The sequence below is a fragment of the Charadrius vociferus genome, unplaced genomic scaffold, assembly GCF_000708025.1.
Source record: "Charadrius vociferus isolate BGI_N301 unplaced genomic scaffold, ASM70802v2 scaffold125, whole genome shotgun sequence".
Taxonomy (NCBI): Eukaryota; Metazoa; Chordata; class Aves; order Charadriiformes; family Charadriidae; genus Charadrius; species Charadrius vociferus.
Window position 1 is genome coordinate 2,141,060 of NW_009649036.1, and position 7,480 is coordinate 2,148,539.

The window sequence follows — 7,480 nt, forward strand, 5'->3', positions numbered from 1 at the left end:
TCACATTATCAGAATGCAAACAGGAAATATTTAATTATATCTGACAACTATTTAAATTAAAAAAACACCCAGGACAAATATATTCAGAATACTTCATGATATAATGGAAACTGTGGACTGATCTTGCAAAAGTATCAACTTCAACCACCAAAAATGTTTTTTCCACCCACTGGACTTAAGTCCAGAAGACCAGTAGACTTAGTAGTAGACTAATAATAATAGTAGACTCCACATGTAAATGGGGTGATGAAATCAAGAACATGCTCTATATCATAAGACAAAGTCATCTTCAATATAGCCTAGAGCTGTTTTTTTATCAGAACCCAAATATATTACATTCATGAAAGAGGGGGGAGATCTGGGAACCAGTGAAGAAAAAAAAAAGAACCACCAACTTTTTTTTTTTTAACTTAAAGCTTCCACTTTTAATCTCAATGAAGCAAATAATCTAGAGACATAAATCAGTGAACCTTAAAATAAATTATAGTCCATAGCAGTTTTGGTTAAATTATACAGCTCACTGAAATGATAGAACTAGCCAATAAGACTCATGAATTATGATGTCGTGTATTTAATACACCACGTGATTAAGCGATGATGACAATTGTAAGTATCATACCAGTAATATATTACAGGCAAAAGTGTATTATGAATTGGCAATTTAAGTGAAAGTATTTTTTAATTCTATTTTTTTTAATTCCATGTTTTTCATAAGACCAACAGAAAACAAGCACAATGCATTAATTTTACAAGCCCAAATAAAAAGCTCCTATTTTCCAGCAGTTTATCAGCAAAGATCACAAAAATCTTCGCATCATTCAAAACTATAAATTGGAAGTAGTACAGAGAAATTTGTGAAGGAATTACTTAGCAGTGATTATTCACTGCAAAAACCATTTTCCATGTTATATAAATAAAGAAGAGAGAAAAACAAGGCTTCACAAAGGTACTTAACATGCAAAAAAAAAAAGAACTGTTGCATATAAATGAAATAATACATTGCATTTTACAGAGAAACCTGCTTGGATTTAACAACAGAAAATACAAGCGGAGAGAAGATCCAGAAGATCTAGAAAGACGACACTCATAACCATGAAAAGAGGATGCCATCTACTTAGATGCACATTCAGTTCATCAGCTACGCACAGAAAATACCAAGAATGGAGTCCCCACATCAGCATATGTAGTAATGTTGTAGATACATCAATACTTTTTCATCATCTTAAACTCAAAAGAACACTGTTCAAAACTATTTTGCATCTCAAGTATTGTACTGAGTGTGTATACATCCGTGTTAAACAACTTGCTTTACCACATTATCAGGTGGATGTGGAAGAAATCAATTTGTTCAGACAGCAAGAATATGTTATTAATTTTTCTGTTACTGTTAGTTTTTCCCACTACAAAAAAAAAAAAATCAACGACCTCTAAGAAACTGCCCAGACTTAAGGGACAAAAGGGACCTTACAAGAATTAAAGGGGATGTTTTAGGGTTTGTTTGGTTTGGGTGGGGTTTTTTTTGTTTTACACAGAAATTTGTTTTATTTGGAACTATCAACAGCAGTTGCACAAACGTGACTTAACAGAAAAACACTGCCAGAGTTTTGTGCTTTGGAGCTTTTCTACCCTAGCACAGAGAAGAACAACTTATTTTTCAAACTTAAGTTTGAAAAACATTCTTGTTTGTTTTCCCAACAGTTTTTCTTAACTATTATAAGCATTCTAATTACATGCTCTACATGACAATAAAGCCTGTTGAGTTAACAAATTAAAATGGAAGGATTGCCAGAGCTACAGGACATTTCTTCAAGGTTAGATTTCAGAAGTGTTTTGACCTCTACCTGCAACTATTACACATCATTGGTTTACATTTAATGAGCTAAAATGCTGCCATCTTGAAAAAATAAAATTGCAGAAACAGTCCTTTAAAGTTTATCCTCCTAGTTGAAAAATACCCATCTTGCCAGTCTTAAAGTCAGGCTCACATCTACACAAACACATTCACTTTCACTGTTCCCACCACTCTCCTCTTTTTCAACCACCAAGTAAGCCATACCAATATTACTATATTGACAACACCACCAAGATGTCTCTTCACATTCCAAATTCTTTGAATTCCAGTCTTCGTAATTAACGGAAGATGCAGGCTTCTGAACAAGGATGTAGGAAGGCTGCCTAGATGCCTTGCCTTTTCTATGCCTACAGAACCTAGAGAATTGCACCAAAAACCACCCAACAGAAGCAAAGATTGAGAACACAGCTGAGAGCAAAACAGGAACAACTCCTCTGCCACATCTTCCCTTCTCTTGACTAGTTTCCATTTCAAGTTTGAAAGACACATTCAAAGTTCCATTGAAAACTCAGTCTGACTTGATGTTCAATAGTGTACCATAGTATTTCACATCACCAGTACCACTGGTTGTTTTCAATTGCGTAGCCCATTGAGCTGAAATTTTCTATGAAAGTTTTTGTTTCCCCAAACAGATTTTTTAAAAGAGACTATTTAGCAATTTCCAAGACAAAAAGGCACAAAAAAAATTTGTCGGTTTTTAATGTATTTTACTATTTCTGTACAAATCTGGTTAGAGCAATGACTTTAAGTAAATCAAGTAAACAAGAGGCTCAAAGGATCACCATTCCATATCTTTATGATAATTTACACAAATTCAGCTACGTTATGAAGTGCAGAAAGTCACACTGGCTCCCACAGAGAAAAATGATTAGACGCGTGCTTATTATCTTCCAAATGTTCAAATGCATTTCTAGCTCCCCCTCTGGATCATCACATCAATCTACAATTGGCAAATTGGTATGCTTGGGGGAAAAAAAAAAATCCATCCTACCGACATGCTCCTACTCCTATGAGAAATGTTCCACTTAATTCCTTTCCCACAGCTTTTCCACCTAACTTGCCTATATCCTACAGTGTTTTTAATAGTAAAAAAAAGAAAAAAGATCATGGAGTTTTATTTACCAGACTATCACTCTGCTTATACATTCAATATCAATCTCAGCCTAAACAGCAAGAGAACTTTATGAGTAAGTAAATCCATGCATGTCTTCTCAGTTATCAAACAGAAAAAGCTAAGCTTTTTCTGATACAGTAAGTAAAAAAGTTATCCAAGTTATTCCTGGAAGAGCTGAAAATAAAAGTCCCTCAGCTAAACTTTTCCCATAGCCTGTCAAATGGGCACTCACAAGCATACCATCTGTGTAAAACACTTCCCATTCACAACTTCTTTCTTTCCTAACACTACTTCTCACTTCGAAGGCAGAAGCTGGGTACACCACCCATACAAGACAAAGAAGCTCACACTAAATATCTCAATTTCAAGACTCATCAACACCATTATGTTGTTACCAAGGCATCAGCTGAACATACGTTATGCATTAATCAAACCAAACATGCGTGCAAAAAGCTAGGCAGTCCTAAAAATAAAAGCTCTCTTTCGGTAAAGAACTCTTCAAAGTAATGGTAAACAAAAGGAGGAAAAAAACCCACATTAAATTTCAGCGTCATTAAAGATTACAGGCTTGGTTAAGGCTTTGGGGGGGTTACGTTATTGGGTAAGGCAGCAACGAACAACCTTGCTGTGAAGGAACACAAAGCACATGGTAAGCTGAGAGCTTTACTAGGAGCCAAGCTGACAGTGTATAAAAAAAAAACCACCAGTGTTGACACAGCACTCTTTAGTAGTAATTCTGCTACTGTGAACAAAAGCTGATATTCTGACATTTCAGGGCACCACATTTTTTAAACAAAATCATGAATTTTCTTAATACTTTTTCTACTCCATTAATATATGGTGAAAAGCTTGCAGTAGCATTAGTGCCTACCAAATACATGATTATTTTTGTCTTAGTTGATAGTATGCAATTTGGATGACATACAAAATTCCAGTACTGTAATAAATCAGGATGAAATTCATTTCCTTATACTTTCATCTGGAAATAATGCAAATTTGATGGAAGCTGTCAAAATGTTGCAGCTTTTTATTACCTCTCCGCTGCCACACTTGTGCTGCTGACTACCCACAGAACTTCATGACAAAACGATACTCAAATCTGTTATTTTAGCAAATATTAAACACAAACGTACTACAAAGAAATCAGTTTAACCACACTTTAACACGTTTCTATAGCTTCTAATGGGAATCAAGAACTGTGAACATTTTCAGCAGCAGTCAAATCATAATGCTTAATCTAATTTTCCTATTATCACTCTAAGAGGAGTTCAGCAAGTTGTCTGAATCAAAGCAGTCAATAACTAAATACTAAAAAGCTCCCTGAAAAGCAGTAACTTACTGTGGTTTGTTTTCTTTTTTAAAAAAAGTATTCTTGAAAACTGCCTTCTACAAACTCTGGAGTTTGTCTTTCAGATTGCTTTTAAATACAAGACAGGTTGAAGATGACCACTCTGAACAATCTCCTAATTGTTATAATCCATTTAAAAGCAATGCCAGCACCAGTAATTTCACACATCAAGAAATCTATTTTTTAGCTTTAATAGTTAAGAGCACCATCACAACAGAATGGGTACCTGGTCAAGTAAAAAAAAAAAAAAAATGCTAGTTAGCATTTACCAAAAAAAAAAAAAGGTGCCTATTAGCTATAGCGTTTTAATATTCAGACAGCAGGCCTTCCAAAACATAATAAAGCCTCAAGGACTTCATTTATTAGACTCCAACGTCTGCTTCAGTTAACACGGGAGGGGATAGGAAAGTGGATTTTTTGTAGCAGTTCCTCCTCAAAAGGACTGGCAGTAGCTCACCACCGGGCCTGCATCCTTCTCAGCGGGTTTAAGAAAAAGAAGTCCTGAAGTATTTGGAATTATACAGTCTGCAATGTAATATGTTTTAAGCTCTAAAGAACTCAGTAGGGGAGTAGAGTAGTGAACTAATAAATACCTTTTAAAGCAATAGTTCAATTAAATACTGCTAGTCCATACCTACACCTATCAGATGGAAGCAGGCAGTTTAAAAAGTAAAATTGTGGTAAGGCATATATGGACATTAATTTAAAGTTCAAAACCAATTCAATTACATCTCCCCAATACGAGATATTAATCAGATGTTGTCACAGGACAAAAGTTTGGTGGATTTTTTTTTCCTAATCTGTTTGACATTTAAGGTTAGCTGCAGAAATCAAGCAAGTTTAAACACTTATCAATGCCAGTTCATTGCACAAACACAATTCAAGATTTGGCATAGGAATTCCCTTAAGGTTTGCAAAAAACAATTCCCACCTTTGCAAATATGGTAGAAATTTCTACTTTAGGAGCCCAAATATGCAACATTTTGGGGGTTTTCTGGAGGCAGTGAGATATGACAGAAAAGAAAGCACTGAACTTCTCCAGTATTTACATATTCTACTTTCCTTTGCAAGTGACCTTGCACTACATATTTACCAACAGATGTTAAATAGAAGGTAAATTGTAAGTTAGGCAAGTCTATAGAATTTAAGAGCTAGCAAAACCATGTTTGGTTCAACACGAGAATATTTTTCCATTGCGGTCCCACTAGTGTTGTCATGTAATGCTATGATGTGAGCCTTTTTCTACTCTTTACTCGTATTAGGCATTCAAAACACTATTTCACACTGTTTTAAAAGAAATATGTAGTCTGTTTGATAGCAAAATTTCATAAAGTTAAAAATTTTTGTTTTGCTGAACTGATGATTAAAAGAAATGTCTGTTTGGAAACTTTATTATAGGGATATCTTCAACTAGAAAAATACAGGTGCAGACAGTAAGTGTCTCTCTTACAGAAAAAAGAAGCACACAAGATTCAACAACCTGTATTTATGGAGTGCTTGTGAAACCTATAAACAAACATGGTGTAGAATCTGGTAGATAGTACACCTCTTAAAGAGAAAAATCAGTGCTTTGCAAGACAGAATACTGCAAACTTTTATTGTAAACAAACATTCAAAGACTGCTGTTTAGTTCACAACGACACTCTTTGCAGACACTGTTCTTCCTTATCTTGGAAACAACTTCACAAACCCATCCCAGGTTTAAGCCTGATCACAGTGACAGCATCATTTTTGCTAAGACTTGGACCTAAAGACTCTCCCCCTCCCATTTTCAGCTAGCACTGAAAATATTCAATTTGCAAACTTAAATAAAAATGGTCACAATGGTCACAATTTTCATTATATGTAAAGCTTTCTAAATATGTCTGCAAATGCATTTAAAGAAACATTTTCTCAATTCTGAAAAAAATGGTTAGCATATAAGCATAATTAAAGTATCTAATACAAGTTTTAGTCAAGTTACAGTGAGACAAGATTTTAAATGCCATATTAAAAAGGGTTTTAAAAATAAAAATCCAAAGTACACATTTCTTTTCTGGGAAAATCCATAACAGTAAGTGGAACAGTAAGAGACCAGCTCATTTGGCATTTTACATGAATTTTAAATCAAGACAATAAAAGCTATGAAGATAGCTGCAGTCTATAATCAAAAGGTTTATTGTGTCTCTTTTCCTACAGAAAAAAAAAATCTCCATTTAAATATAGTGTAACAAGATGGATATTTCAGTTGAGCTGTGAGGTGCACTCCCATTTGTTATTTATTAAAAGCATAATGAGAATCGTAAATTATTTATCCTTCTTTGCTCACTAGGTAACGTTAACCAAGCGCAGCAGAAGAATGACTGCCAAGATACAAACACAGAAGGCCTGACTTTAACCCTCCCCAGAACTCATTAAACAGATCTATAATAAAAACAACAATAAAAAAAAAAATTAAAGCAACAAGACCTCAGGTTTTGCCCTATATTTTACCGACGAATACAAATATTAGAACAGATGGTAGCTGCCAATACACACTTCTAGACTGAATAACCTTACATCTGCTTCAAAAGAGAAGCTAATAATTTCACAGTTACAGCGAGTCTGTGGAAGATTAATTATTTTAGCTATCACTGTTTTTAAGACTTCCTAAGAGCATGCTTACAAACGAACACAGCGAACAAATCAAGCAATATAAAGCTTAGTATGCTATCTGCAAATAAAACAGGTAACTCTCAAACCAATGAAAACCCTGTTGCTTTTTGTCAGCAAGAGGAGCGTTGAAGGTACCACTAAGGATTTGGCCGCTCGGTGTTCTCCTGCTTCCAGAGCCCTGCGACACTCGGGGAACTCGCGGAGCATCAGCACTTCGGCAGCACAAATTTCTGCACAGTTCACCACTTGCAATCGACTTGTAACCAGAATTTCCTTTCTGCGCCTCACCGTCTGACGTAACTGCATTACGAAATTAAGGTTAACTGAAATCCCTGCTACTTAACTGCTAGAGCTTACAAGACTACTTACCGCCGACCAAGTATTAACCTCAGTATTGCTCAAAGACCTTACAGCGACCAGAAACGCCACAGGCGAGCGCGGCTCCACGGTCCCACAAAGCAGAACCCCGCTCCGGTCTCCGCCTGGGCCACCCCTCGGCCTCAGCCCCGCCGCTCCGGGCCCAGGCGGAGGG